We start from the raw sequence: 13,872 nt of genomic DNA on the forward strand, positions 1-13,872 counted from the left end.
TCTAATGATAATTTAATCTTTATTTTGGCATTGATAGTCATGTTATTGCTCTGCCAACTTTTAAAGAAATAGATGTCAGTTATTTTAAAAAATATACCTTTGTGTTGTTAACTCGTTAAAAAATATAGTATAACAGAGGACAATACATCAAGGGGAGAAAATTCGATGCTGTGAGAGAACAAATGGGAAATATTTGGGGAGAATGTTAATTTAACAGATGCATTTCATTTCAACACACATTTATTTAAGATCTATGATTTGCTAGACATGGAATCAAAAACATACATTTTATCTAAAACATTTTACATATTTATAAAAGTAGGTAACAGCTCACTGCAGTGAAACTCATTAGAGAAGAGGCATGTTCTGCACCAAGCAATGCCTTCTGTAGCCTGCCATATGCATTGCAGAGAGGCAATTCATTGGCTTTGAAATCTCTCCTCTTCTCCAGTATATAATCCTTCTCTTGTTTTCTCTTAGCTTATCCTACAAAGCTGTAGGCACTTGTAGCTGTCCTCTGTCCATCTAACCGACCTCATCTTGTTCCACTGCCACCCTTCTCACTGGGTTCTCTCAGTCTACCATGATTAAGGTCAGGTTAAAAATGCAATAATATCTGTTAGGAATGCTTTCTTCCTAATTTTGCATGGAGAGCATCTTCTTGTGTTTGAGGTCTCTCGAAATGGCAGCACAGTTAGGCATCAGCTTTTGTCCATGTCAGCATCCTTTGTTTCCTTCATCATCGCCACCATTTGGTAATTGCATTTGTTATTTGTGCCTTTTCCACCAGATTGAATACTCCATGAGAATGGATAATTATTTCACTCACGCATAAATCCCATCCCTGGTGTACAGTAGACAACGATAAATACTTGCTGAATGTGTAAAAGGTTAGAGTTAATTGTCTCCCTTTTCATATCATGCATTCTCAGTATTGGAGAGAAATAATTGGTCTGACCTCTTCTTTGCTCTGTATTTCTGCCTCTAACGAGCAATTTCTGGTCACCTTCTCTCACACTTTTAAATGTCCTAACCACCAATTCAGATTCCTGGATCTCACACAAAAGATCATCAGGGAACAAAAGGAATGGGGGTAGTGTAAGGACTTTTATAAAATCTTGATTCAGTATACATATTTTCATTTTTTAACTCATGACTGAAATTGAAGTTTAGGAAACTGATTAAAATTAGAAATATGATTTGTGTTAAAATGTTCATTATATTGTAATAAAGCAATTAAAATAGCATAATGATGTGAGAAGATTTAGTCTGAATAAGCATCTATGAATGATATATGTTCATGTATGTGTGATACCTATTTATTCATCTATCCATTTGTTTTTAGTGGAGACTAGATCTTTATTTAAGCCCAGAAAAATGGCATTATATATCTATCAGATTTTTAAAAAATATGTATATCAAATGTTAGGGAGGGCAGGGAGAAATAATTATTATTATACACTGCTGATAAGCAGTGCAAATTAGTTCAGTTTCTTCAGAAGGTAATTTATACTAAACTTAAAAATTCACAGATTCCATAGCCCCAAAGTTAGAGTTCTTAGAGTCTACTCCAGAGAAACCCTCATGCAATGCATAAAGAACATGTATAAAGACAGATCTAATGGACTAAGATGGGAAGATTTCCAAGGCCTATAATTAAGAAAAAAACTGAAGACCTTGTTTCATTCCAGAATAATATATTCCAAATGAAACACACTGAGAGCATGCCACGCAGTCACCTAAATTCAGGTATTTCATGGTGATGTTGTGTTCAGTCTACTAATAATGCAAATAATGTTGAAAAATATGGATTTAGATAAAAGTTTGACTAAAGATGATTGCTTGTTTGGGGTCTCTGGGGTGTGCAGGTGTATGATAGTGTCTTAGTCCTCATCCGGAGGGCATTAAAACAAGCTTAGATCACAGATGCCAAAGTCCCAGATGGTCTCCTCTGTCAAAGTTGGACATGTCATTGGTCTATCAATCAATCAGATTGTTAGGTGCGCTGATGGCTTGTCCTGTGAGGAACTAAACTGAATTTCTTATGAGTGGATGTGGGGTATTTCAGATACATTAGTCACAAGCAGCCTTTTCAAGAGACTATATCTGAACTGAAGGATATGAAAATCCTCTTCAGAGGAAGAATGATAATTCATGATGTGGTTCTGAGCAATTCTGATACAGCTTTCCAATGGAAAGGTATTGATTTAATACCTAGAACCTGCAAAACGCCTTGCTGTGAAAGCAGGTCCCTGACCTCAAGCATAATCCTGCTCATCATCATAAATTTCTTCTTAATCCTGAACTGAAATCTCCATCTCATTTGTTCTAATTGTCCTCTTCGGAGCAGCTTAGAACGGATTTATTATAATAACATAGAAGCATGTTCTGACCTGACTTCAAAGCTGCTGAAACAAATGACTGACAATAGAGAATGATAATATTTTTAAATGTTCAATGTTGACACTTACTGAATACCCAGGACCCCACATACAAGCCTATGATAACAGAGTAAACATAATAAAGAGCACAGAGAAATGTCGTGTAAGTGGGAGCCAGACAGGGTGACCACTCCTGCTGCTTACAACCTTGGTCAAACCAACATGGAAATATAACATGCAGCCAAACCTCTCTTCCTCTAAGTATTTATGAAACCTGCTCTCAGGCCACATGAATCATTGACTATCCCTTTAGATCTTAAAAGTGATAAACCTCACTAATAAAAAATTAAACAATTTTTGAAAGGAAAAAACTCAATAGCATCCATCATTCTTTCTTCACTGGTGTGATTAGTAATTTGGTCAGGTTCAGGCATATTCAAGTATATGAATAATAGCTCTTCTGGCTTGGAGCCCCTGAGTCTAGATATGGAAAAGGCAGTAGTTAGCAGAGATGCTTAAAATTAACCCCAGAAAGCTCCACCTTTAGAGTATATCCCTTTTCTGGAGACTTCACAAATTCCTGAATGGACTGTCAGAGCTTTCAATACAGTGTAATAAGATAATTAACAGATTTTCTCATTCAAACATATGCAGAGTGTGTGTATGTATATATATATACATACACACACACACATATATATATTTAATAAATAATTAAAAATTTTTTCTTAACTTTTCATGAAATGCCTTAGTGACTAACAGAAGATATTAAGGTACCCTTGGCTTTGCTCTCTGCCCTACCCATGAATACATGTCCACAGTTCTTGTTACCAATTCCTCTGGAAGTCCATCTAGTTTTTACAGAAGTGTTTGACCACAAAGGAATTAGTGTATGTTTCATTTTTAGTGTGATTTTCCTTTGTTTTTGAGCAATATCAAATTGGACTGTTTGATCTGGTGTATGTGAGCTCAGTCGCTCAGTCATGTCTGACTCTGTGACCGTTTGGACTATAGCCCATCAGGCCCCTCTGTCCATGGGATTTTCCAGGCAAGAATACTGGAGTGAGTTGCCATTTCCTCCTCCAGAGAATCTTTCCAACCCAGGGATCAAACCTGTGTCTCCTGCATCGGCTGGTGCATTCTTTACCCACTGAACCATCCAGGGTAGGTGTCGTTAAACCTTACCTACTTTCTGGTGCCATAGAATCATTCTTTTAAGATCAAACAGTTCTCCCTTTCTTCCACTAAATAATGAAAAATATCCACATTCTAAATTTTAAAACATACATTCATTCTTCGTGGCACCCAGCTTTTCCCAAAGGAACCCATTCCCTTTCCCTGGGATGATGCTATTTTTCGTTAAGTTAGTCGTGACCCCTCAAACCTGACAGTCTTGGCACAGTTGCCGCCCCCAGAGAGGCAGAGTCCTCTTTCAGATCAAGACTGTTCCTTTTCCCATAAGACACAAAGCTCCTGGTGAGCTAATTTCACTATCTTGTTCCAAGGGGATGAATTATTTTCTATCTTCACATTGTCTCTAAATTTAACAACTGCTTACCTTGTGTTGTAGTCAGCCAGCCATAAAATAGTAGCTATTGTGAGATTCATAGTATCAGACACTGAATGAATATTTATAATCAGCTGAGGTATACATTAGCGATAAATCATTATAGCATAGTCCATCTGAAATCGTCTTTACATACCACAGTGATCCTAAAACTGAATGTTTTTCATAAAGAAAAGAATGCACTCATGTAAATGCATATTAAAGGAGATTTATTTACTTTTTAGAAGACAACTGGAAATAACTCACAAATATAATTATACTGCTAAGATTTAATTCTACAAATATACTTGGTAAAGTTTACAAAGATTCACATGCAAGGAAATTTACTAGAGCACTTCACATAATAACAGAAAACCTGATACACCTTAGTTGTCCATCAACAGGGAACTGGCGAAACAAGTTATACCCCCATATGATGGAACACTAATTCTCTGAAGAGAAGGAGGCAGAGTAAGGGTATGGAGAGACAGGTATTATTAAGAGCAATAAAGCAAGTTTCAGGACATTAAATACATCTTGATCTTATTTAGTAAAATAAAGTGCTAGAAATGTGCATATGCTTGACTGTGTATACACAGATTCCGAAAGGATACACTGAAACACTGAACAGTGGCTTTCTTGGAAGATTAAGGATGGTAGGCTAGAGATGGGGAAGCAAAAATGAACTTTTTTTGAAGATTTTACCATTGGTATGAATCATGTTCATTTTTCAAAAAATACAAATTTAAGCAAAGAAAATAACATTTAAAATGGCAAAGTAAAAGAATAGGACATCAGAAAAGTATTGGTAGCTCCTTTGAAGGTATATACACTTCCTATGGCTCCTATATAGTACTACAAACTGGGTGCTTTGAACAAGAGAAGTTTCTTTTGCAGCTCTGGGAACTAGAAGTCCAAATCAAGATATTGGCAGGTTTGGTTCCTACTGAGGGTTGTGAAGGACTATGGGTCTGCACAGTCATTTAATACTGTCCTGTGTCCACAGAGTTAATACTTTATCAGAGGAAATATAACTAAAAAGGAATTGAGTACATGTTCCAGGTAGAAGGAGGAGAATGAAGCATTCTACAACTGAGTTAAGGATTATAGCCATTCGAGTTCCAAGTGCATGGTATTTGGAGAACAAGATAGCAAATAGATAGAGATCAGTAAAATTATTTTGGAATCATGATTTTAATCCTTGGCTCACTCTAATGACACAAAATTTAGGATCATGGCAATGAATGAAGTTTCTTTAACTTTCTTCTGTTTAAAGATTCTTATCAGAGAAGTCTCTAGGCTCTGTCCTCTTTTATAAAACTTATAAATTTTTTTTTTTTTTACTAAGCAGCTGCTCTTTTAAAGGACAGTACAAAATTAAACATCTTTATGGAGGAGTAAGGGATATTTTGACTTTAGCTTGTTCTAACAAAAATATTTGCAGTGAACAAGGTTTACCTATATAACTGCCTTATTTTAAATTTTAATGAAACTAAGTAGCCAGTCAAGTCATTCTACTTTGTGCAGAAGGGATCTCTAACAACATTGCTTTAAAAATTGATGTTCCAATGCTTGATGTTATCCTGTTTTAGACAAGATCAGGCGCATTCAGGGTGGTATGGCCGTAGATGTTATCCTGTTTTATTAAGAGTTCAAGTTTTCAATTTTAATTGTTTTTTTAAAAATAACAGAACTTGGTGTTGGGTAGCTGAATTGTATATGAAGCTTGAGTTGCTATTTGTATTTTGGGCTTCATAGCCTTATTTATAACACATTAGAGTCCAAGTAGTAATGAGCTATCATATAAGATAACATCATTGTGTGTGTTTCTTTCCTTAAATAATCATCAGCTGAAAAGTGGTGGTATATTATACTAAGAATTTTTAGTCCCTTATGAACTCAGGAACAAAGGAAATTGAAACAAATTATAAACAGATGAATTAGCTCTAGTTAATTAAATTTACTAATATGACCTCAATATTTGGAACACTTCTTTATATTTCTCATGCATTACAAACCCCTCAACTAGCAATATACAGTTTTCTCTTTTTTTAATCTTAAATTGTTCATTCGCTAAGTTGTGTCCAGCTCTTTTTCCATCCCATGAACTGCAGCCTGCCAGGCTTCTCTGTCAATGGGATTTTTACAGGCAAGAATACTGGAGAGGGTTGCCGTTTCCTCCTCCAGCGGATCTTTCCAATCCAGGGATCGAACCCATGGCTCCTGTCACATCTCCTGCACGGCAGGCGGGTTCTTTACCACTGAGCCACCAGGGAAGCTCCGTTGGGTCTCCAAACTAAACCGGATGAGGCCAATGTGAGCCTGCTTGCTGGAGTCCATTCTGAAAGGCACCCTGTATTCTTAATTTAGAAATACATCTGAGTCTCCAGGATTTGTAGAATTTGGACTGGAAAATCTAGTGAGACAGGGGCCTGTGAAATGACTAATGCTTCCCACTTCCGGTGAGCTAGAAACTCCAAGGGAAGCAGCCTTTGTTGTGGTCTTTCAACACTTTTGGTTTGGGTTCCAGATGGAGTCCAGAAGGGTAGATGCAAATGCAAATGAAACAAAGAAGAATGATTTTATGTCTGGATATTTGAAGAACTTCAGTTCTTTTTGATTGGTGAACAAAGAATGTGGAATTGGAGTTGAATGTATAACCATGGACTCTCTTGCTCTTTGAAGAAGCTGGATCAGTTTGGAAATGAAAGAACAATAACAACAATGACAGAAAGAAAAGCTTATTTCATATTCCAAAGGAGCAAATTAATTATTTGTAGACTGAAGCAGAAATACTACTGTGAGTGAAAATAGGCAGTAGGCTACAGAGATATTTTAAAAGATGTGTATTATCAAGAACATGACACCAAACATAATAAACATTTGCCACATATAAAACAGCAAGCAGGTCTTCTCAGGAAACAGTGATCAGTCACAGAGACCATAACTGCTATTATAAGTATTGCAGCAAGGACTGCCCCACTTATAAGTAGTCCACTAATAAATTATATAAGGTTGTGATTGTTAAAAATGCAGCTCTTGGGACTTCCCTGGTGGTCCAGTGGTTAAGACTCTATGTTTCCAGTGAAGGAGGCACAGGTTCGGTCCCTGGTCAGAGAACTAAGATCCCATATGTTGTGGTTTTCCCAGCTCTGGTAGGAAATATGAATGGTGCAAATAGAGCTGAATATTTTACTAAAACATATAGTTACAGTAGTTTTGAACATCATGGGAGCACTTCCTGACTTCACTCATCTCGGTAACTTCTATACAAAGACACCTACACCTATACACACCTACACATGCACACACAGGTACATATACAGTGATCCTTAGAATTGTGAGACTTTAAAACCTAGGGGAGCTTAAACCAAGTGACATGAAATATGTTAGGTCACAAAATAATTCTATCATGACATGTCTCAATTTATAAATTCTGCCTCCTTTGAGGCTGTAATAGTATTTTTGGAGCACTAAATAGCATTTTTAAAGACTCACTAATCAGCAACCTATACATCTACAGTTAAGCTCAAAGCATGCTACATGTAGCTAAATTCTGTTTAGAAAAATGCTGATGCATCCAAAATTGAGCATCAAAACTTCTGTGATATTATAAGGTCAAAATTTAATAATACTTTTTAGTATAAACATATCCTAACAATGTAAAATGAGATACCTATAAAAATAATTGTGCTATAACAGGAAAGTCTTAGTACATAGTCTTATATTTTCATGCATGTTAATCAGACTAAAGGTCATTCCCCTAAGATATTTAGTACACAGGAAAAATGTAACTTTACAATGAAGAAACCCGGTGAGCACTACCCTCATCAAGTAATTAAGAGAAACACATCATTTCTGCAGTATTCTTGCCTCAAATGTTGAGCTTCATCTAGTAAGGAGAAAACATGATACAATTCAAGATTGAGAGGCATTCTACAAAATAACTGACCTGCACTATTCTAAAGTATCAAAGTCATGAAAGATAAGGAAAGACTGTGGAGTGTCATAGATTAAAGAAGATTAAAAAAATGACAGCTAAGGGCAATTAAAAATCTTGGAACAGAAAAAAATATATATATCATTGGAAAAACTAGTGAAATTCATATAAAGTATTTAGTTGAGTAAATATGCTGTACCAATACTAACTTCTTAGAATTGATAAAGTACCATTGTCATATAAAATGTTAATATTAGAGGAAATTGGGTGAGGGTATTTAAGAACTTTCTGTAACTCTAAAATTAACATTAAAAGTGAAAATATTAATATAATTTGATCACCATATTTTAGAATTTTCTTGAAGGACAAAAAGAACATTCTAATCAGTCAAAGCCTTTTACAAAGTTTTGTTGGCATTTCTTTCATACAGCAGAGCAATGGCTTTGTGTAGCCTCATCTTATTGGCGTTCATCGATATCCCATAGAGTTTGATCCACAAGTATTTTGCTCTTAAAAACTAATAAAAATAAATGAAAAAAAATTTATAGGAATTGTGGAAGGAGAGTGTACAGGCTAAAGAAACACCTACTTTATTTATGGACTAGCTCTTCAGGAGATAAAAATCTCCTGGTGAGCTGGAGACGATCAAAGGAAATGCCATTTACATTGAATAAACAGAGAGCCTAGGGATTTTCCTGGTGGTTCAGTGGTTAAGACTCCATGCTTCCAGTGCAGGGGGTGCAGGTTTGAGCCCTGGTTGAGGAACTAAGATCTTGCATGCCATGAAGCAAAAAAAAATTTTTTAATTAAAAAATTAAAAAAAAAAACCAGGTTATGCCAAGCATGAGGGAAGGCACATCCTACACACCACTGCACTGAATCTTTACAATGGCTTGAAGTGCATATTTTCCTTATTCAACAGATGAAGAAATAAAGATGTGTAGAGTTTCATAGAAACTTTTCTGAAATCAAACACCTTAGCAAGCAGAGTAGCTAGAGTTGGAACCCATAGGTCTATCTGACTTCAAGCTCATGCTTCATAGACTGAAAAACAAAACAAGATAAAACAAAACACACTGTACTAAGACATGAAGATCATGTTTATGAAACATTTAGACCAATTAACTCTTCATCAGGGAAGACTCTTTTTTCATGGCTACAGATGGCATCTCTAAACAAAACCAGCTGCACTTTAAATGCTTACAGTTGGTCAAAAGTGGGGACTAGGCAAGGGTGTGTATGATTCAGGCCAAATCTATTCCCTCTGGTGGAAAAATAAAAAGCCTCCAAATACCTTCCCAGCTTATGGTTTGTTACTCAAATAATTTTTATTTTTGAATACTAGCACATTAGAAAATTAATTGTTAGCTAAAGACAACATTGATTCCCATGGTAGACAATGAATATTTATTATTGCCTATCATCAAGGAATACAGTTTTCACATGATTTTCAAAGCCATCAGTACTCATTTGTCATGTGTTTTCAGTTCTCCAAAGAAGTTTATAGCTTATGACATTTATTCATTTGTTTGTTTCAATTGATTCCTTTAACAGACATTTGTTCAGCATCTCCACAGGCCAGCCACAGCCCCTGCCCTCATGGAGTTCTAGCAGAGAAAACAGATATGTAAACACAGAATTGCTGTAGAAAGCGCTTAACAGTGGTAATGAAAATAGTTCTGGACACAGGGTTTGCACAAAGGAACAAGATCGACGCTGTTTTACAAAAGAGATTACCACTGGGACTCTGTTGGGGTTCACCAGGCAGATGGGAGCTGCTGGGCTTCCAAGCAGTGGAAACAATGGGCTGATGGTGGCTCAAAGCAGCTGATCTCCCATTCCAATGCTTACAAAATCATGGGCATCCTTTATCTCTGAAGACCAACTGCACCCAAATTTCTAAATCGCTGTTGTTGTTTTTCTCCCCGTTGCTGTGACTATAGCTTGGGATTCAGTCCTCAGCCATAAAATGCACAGGACTTATCTGGAGCAAATTGGGAATGGATTGTGCCTACTTGTGTTTGGGGGCTGTGCAAAAACACATGGTGTCAGTTACAAAACTCTGAAGCCGTTTATCTCAGAACCTACTCCTGCCGTATCAGCTCAAGCTTTGATCGTGTCAGTTATCAGCAAGCTTGCCCAGGAAGGAGTGGGCATTTTCCTGTGGAACATGTGCTATCTTCCTTGGCATCCAATGCATAATTAAGGGTTGCCCATTTTTAATGGAGGAACTTAAGACTCCATGACCCCATTATAAACAGGCGTCCTGGAGAAATGTCAAGATATAAGATTATCATTGAGTTTGTCTTAAATTCCCCAGGGGTTTTACATGAGCTCATTATTTCCTGAACTTGAATACTGTTGCTACGATTTGATCATTTCTGGGTAAGTGGTTGTCACAACTCCCTGTGTGGGATAAAATACCTCTTTCATTCAAAGCCAAGTCTGATGAGTGAGTCCTTATAGATCACATCTCTCAAAGTCTCCACAGTTTTAGCCTCCAAAGGCTGCTGTGGTGTGTCTGCCTCAGGATGCCTCCCTCCATTCAGCTGAAACCACTGGGTCTTTCGTCCGCCCAGTGGACCTGCCTTCTGCCACCGCTTCTCCATAATCCACAACCACGTGGCATTTCAAGTTGATCTCTAGAGTATGTTACTTCTTTGCCTGACTCAACAGCTGTTGTGGGATTCTGCTGTCACCAATCAGATATGCTTGCCTGGCCTTGCAGAACCGAGCTGTAGGGAATGTTGCTTTAAAGTAAGAGGCCGGGCTTTGTTCTAGAACTCCGCAGTTGTTACCCTGCCCAGATCTGATACTTGGTTGCTCCTCGGTGTTTTATCTTTACAAGGCCATCTGTGTTGGGCTCCACTGTATTGACTGACTTTGACAGGTCATAACCAAAACAGACATAGCACTTGACAGGCTTAAATCTCACTGATTTCCCCTTCCTTATCCCAGGTATTCCTTGTCATGGGAGCTGGGATAAGACTAAATGGTTTAACACTTAAGGCTGATGACTGGGGAAAAAAATATCTAAGAGAGTAAACTGTTCTATAGATTGGCCACTATTTTTTTTTTTTTTTTTTTTACCATTCTTATGGTGTTTCATGGGCTTCCCAGATGCCACTAGCGGTAAAGAACCCACCTGCCAATGCAGGAGATGGAGGAGTCACAGGTTCAATCCCTAGGTCTGTAAGATTACCTGGAGGAGGGTGTGACAACTCACTCAAGTATTGTTGCCTGGAGAATCCCATGGACAGAGGAGCCTTGTGGGCTACAGTCCACAGAGTCGCAAAGATTCAGACATGACTGAAGCAACTTAGCACGCATGCATGCATGGTGTTTCATAAAGTTTCAAAATGCTAATTCTACTCTAAAATCTTTATTGAAATAAAATGATATAATAATTCAGACAAGGCTATATGTTTCCCAAAATATGTTCCATGAAATACAGATTTCTGGAAGGCTAGTAAGTAGGTGTTAAGTCAAAAAATAATGACCAACTAAACTAATTTTTGACAAAAATTTTAGATTTTCTTATTTTCACTATCAGTAGGGCAGTGTTCTATTAAGAACTTTTTATCATTTAATAAAGCTGGTTCTGAAAAGTGGTTTAACAAGTTGTCACTGTTAATACTACAGATAATTCAGCTATCTCAGAGTTTTAATTTTCTGAGGAGAAAGTAACTTTTTAATGAAATCTCTTCAACTATCTCTTAATGAACCCATGATCAGGAGAATCTCTTGAGTTGGTCAAAAAGTTGATCTGGGTTTTCCTGCAACTACCAAAACTTTTTGGCCAATGCAATACATAAACTTAGTTGTTTTGATGACTAGTTTGTGTCAAAAATACTGAACTAAGAAATTGTATGAGATCTCTTGTTTCTATGATGCGGTAGTGAGTGAAAATCTCATATGTGGCAGCAAAGACCAAATCAAAAGAAAAACCACAAAGTTATATGGAAACAATTTATAATTTATTCTTTTTAAAAATAGTAAAATCATTTACTACTTTTTAAAAATTATAAATAAAAGGAATATTCTGTGATGACAGACATCTGCCTGGCATAACGAAGAAATCATTCCTGGGAAAGAATAAGTTCTTGAGTTAGCTGCAAGTTTTCCTTTTGTAGTAAGACACATATTATGTACATGATATAATCCTATTCTAATTCATTTCTTTGTTTATTTATAGCAAGTGTCCTGGGTATCAAAAACAAAAGTCATTATTCAGACTGTACACTATGCTACTAAATTTAATTTTTAAAGTCGGATTTCTTTTCTGAAAAACATCAGTCACATTTATTTGCTACATCAGATGTTATCCATTATTATGCCCCTGAAATTGGTTACATACTAAATACTTCGCCTATGAAGTCTAAATCCTGGAAAACAGGGTCACTGAGGCCAGGGTGGCACATGAAAAAGGAACAGAAGGGTCTAGATTTAATACCATTAGTAGTATGGTGGTTAAGGGTGAGTGCTATTGTGTAAGACTGCAGAATTCAGATTTCGGCTCTACCACTTCGTAACCCCGGGCAAATTAAACCCCTAGTTGGATAGTTTCCTCTTCTGTGAAAGCCTGCCTTACAAGACTGTTGAAAGGATTAAACACATTAATACACATAAACAATGAAGAATCATGCATGATCCACAATGAGGGCTCAATGAATAAAGCTAGGATGAGAACTGAATAGCATGTGCCAGTGGGCACATTATGTACCTTTTACAACACAGCTACGAGTTAGAAGGTGTTAGCTGCACCAAAAGAAATTCTAAACAAATAACACTTAAGTAATTTACCACATGTGTGGTCAGACTTCAGATACAAGTCTGTATGATTCTAAAACCCATACTCATTTCCTTATGTCATTCTGGAATTTAAAATAAAAAAATCTGCGTTAACACTAGGTTCTAATGAAGAGAAACTAAAGAGCCTCTTGATGAAGGTGAAAGAAGAGAGTGACAAAGCTGGATTAAAACTCAACATTCAAAAAACTAAGTTCATGGCATCCAGTCCCATCACTTCATGGCAAATAGATGGGGGAAAAAAATGGAAACAGTGACAGACTTTATTTTCTTGGGCTCCCAAATCACTGTGGATGATGACTGCAGCCATGAAATTAAGACATTTGCTCCTTGGAAGAAAAGCTATGACAAACCTATACAGCCTATTAAAAAGCAGAGACATTACTTTGCTGACAAAGGTCCATATAGTCAAAGCTATGGTTTTTGCAGTCAATCCAGTCACTCAGTTGTGTCCAACTCTTTGCGACCCCATGGACTGCAGCACACCAGACTTCCCTGTCCATCACCAACTCTTGGAGCTTGCTCAAACTCACATCCATTGAGTTGGTGATGCCATCCAACCAGCTCATCCTCTGTCATCCCCTTCTCCTCTTGCCTTCAATCTTTCCCAGCATCAAGGTCTTTTCAAGTGAGTCAGTTCTTCACATCAGGTGGCTGAAGTACTGGAGTTTCAGCTTCAGCATCAGCCCTTCCAATGAATATTCAGGACTGATTTCCTTTAGGATGGACTGGTCAGATCTCCTTGCCATCCAAGGGACTCTCAAGAGTCTTCTCCAACACCACAGTTTGAAAGCATCCAACTCTCACATCCATAATACTGGAAAAACCATAGCTTTGACTAGATGGACCTTTCTTGGTAAAGTAATGTCTCTGCTTTTTAATATGCTGTCTAGTTTGGTCATAGCTTTTCTTCCAAGGAGCAAGCGTCTTTTAATTTCATGGATGCAGTCACCATCTGCAGTGATTTTGGAGCCCTCCAAAATAAAGCCTCTCACTGTTTCCACTGTTTCCCCATCTATTTGCCATGAAGTGATGGGACTGGGTGCCATGATCTTAGCTTTCTGAATGTTGAATTGTAAGCCAACTTTTTCACTCTCTTCTTTCACTTTCATCAAGAGGCTCTTCAGTTCTTCATTTTCTGCCATAAGGGTGGAATCATCTGTGTATCTGAAGTTATTGATATTTCTCCAAACAAT

The 13,872-nt window shown here is 37.1% G+C and overlaps 1 protein-coding gene across 2 annotated transcripts in view; it reads right to left on the reverse strand.

Annotated features, from left to right (window-relative positions):
* CPED1 (cadherin like and PC-esterase domain containing 1) overlaps positions 1–13,872 on the reverse strand; it is a 305,552-nt gene that overhangs the window by 52,178 nt on the left and 239,502 nt on the right. The window lies entirely within an intron of this gene.

Source organism: Odocoileus virginianus, chromosome 1, assembly GCF_023699985.2.
Source record: "Odocoileus virginianus isolate 20LAN1187 ecotype Illinois chromosome 1, Ovbor_1.2, whole genome shotgun sequence".
NCBI lineage: Eukaryota > Metazoa > Chordata > Mammalia > Artiodactyla > Cervidae > Odocoileus > Odocoileus virginianus.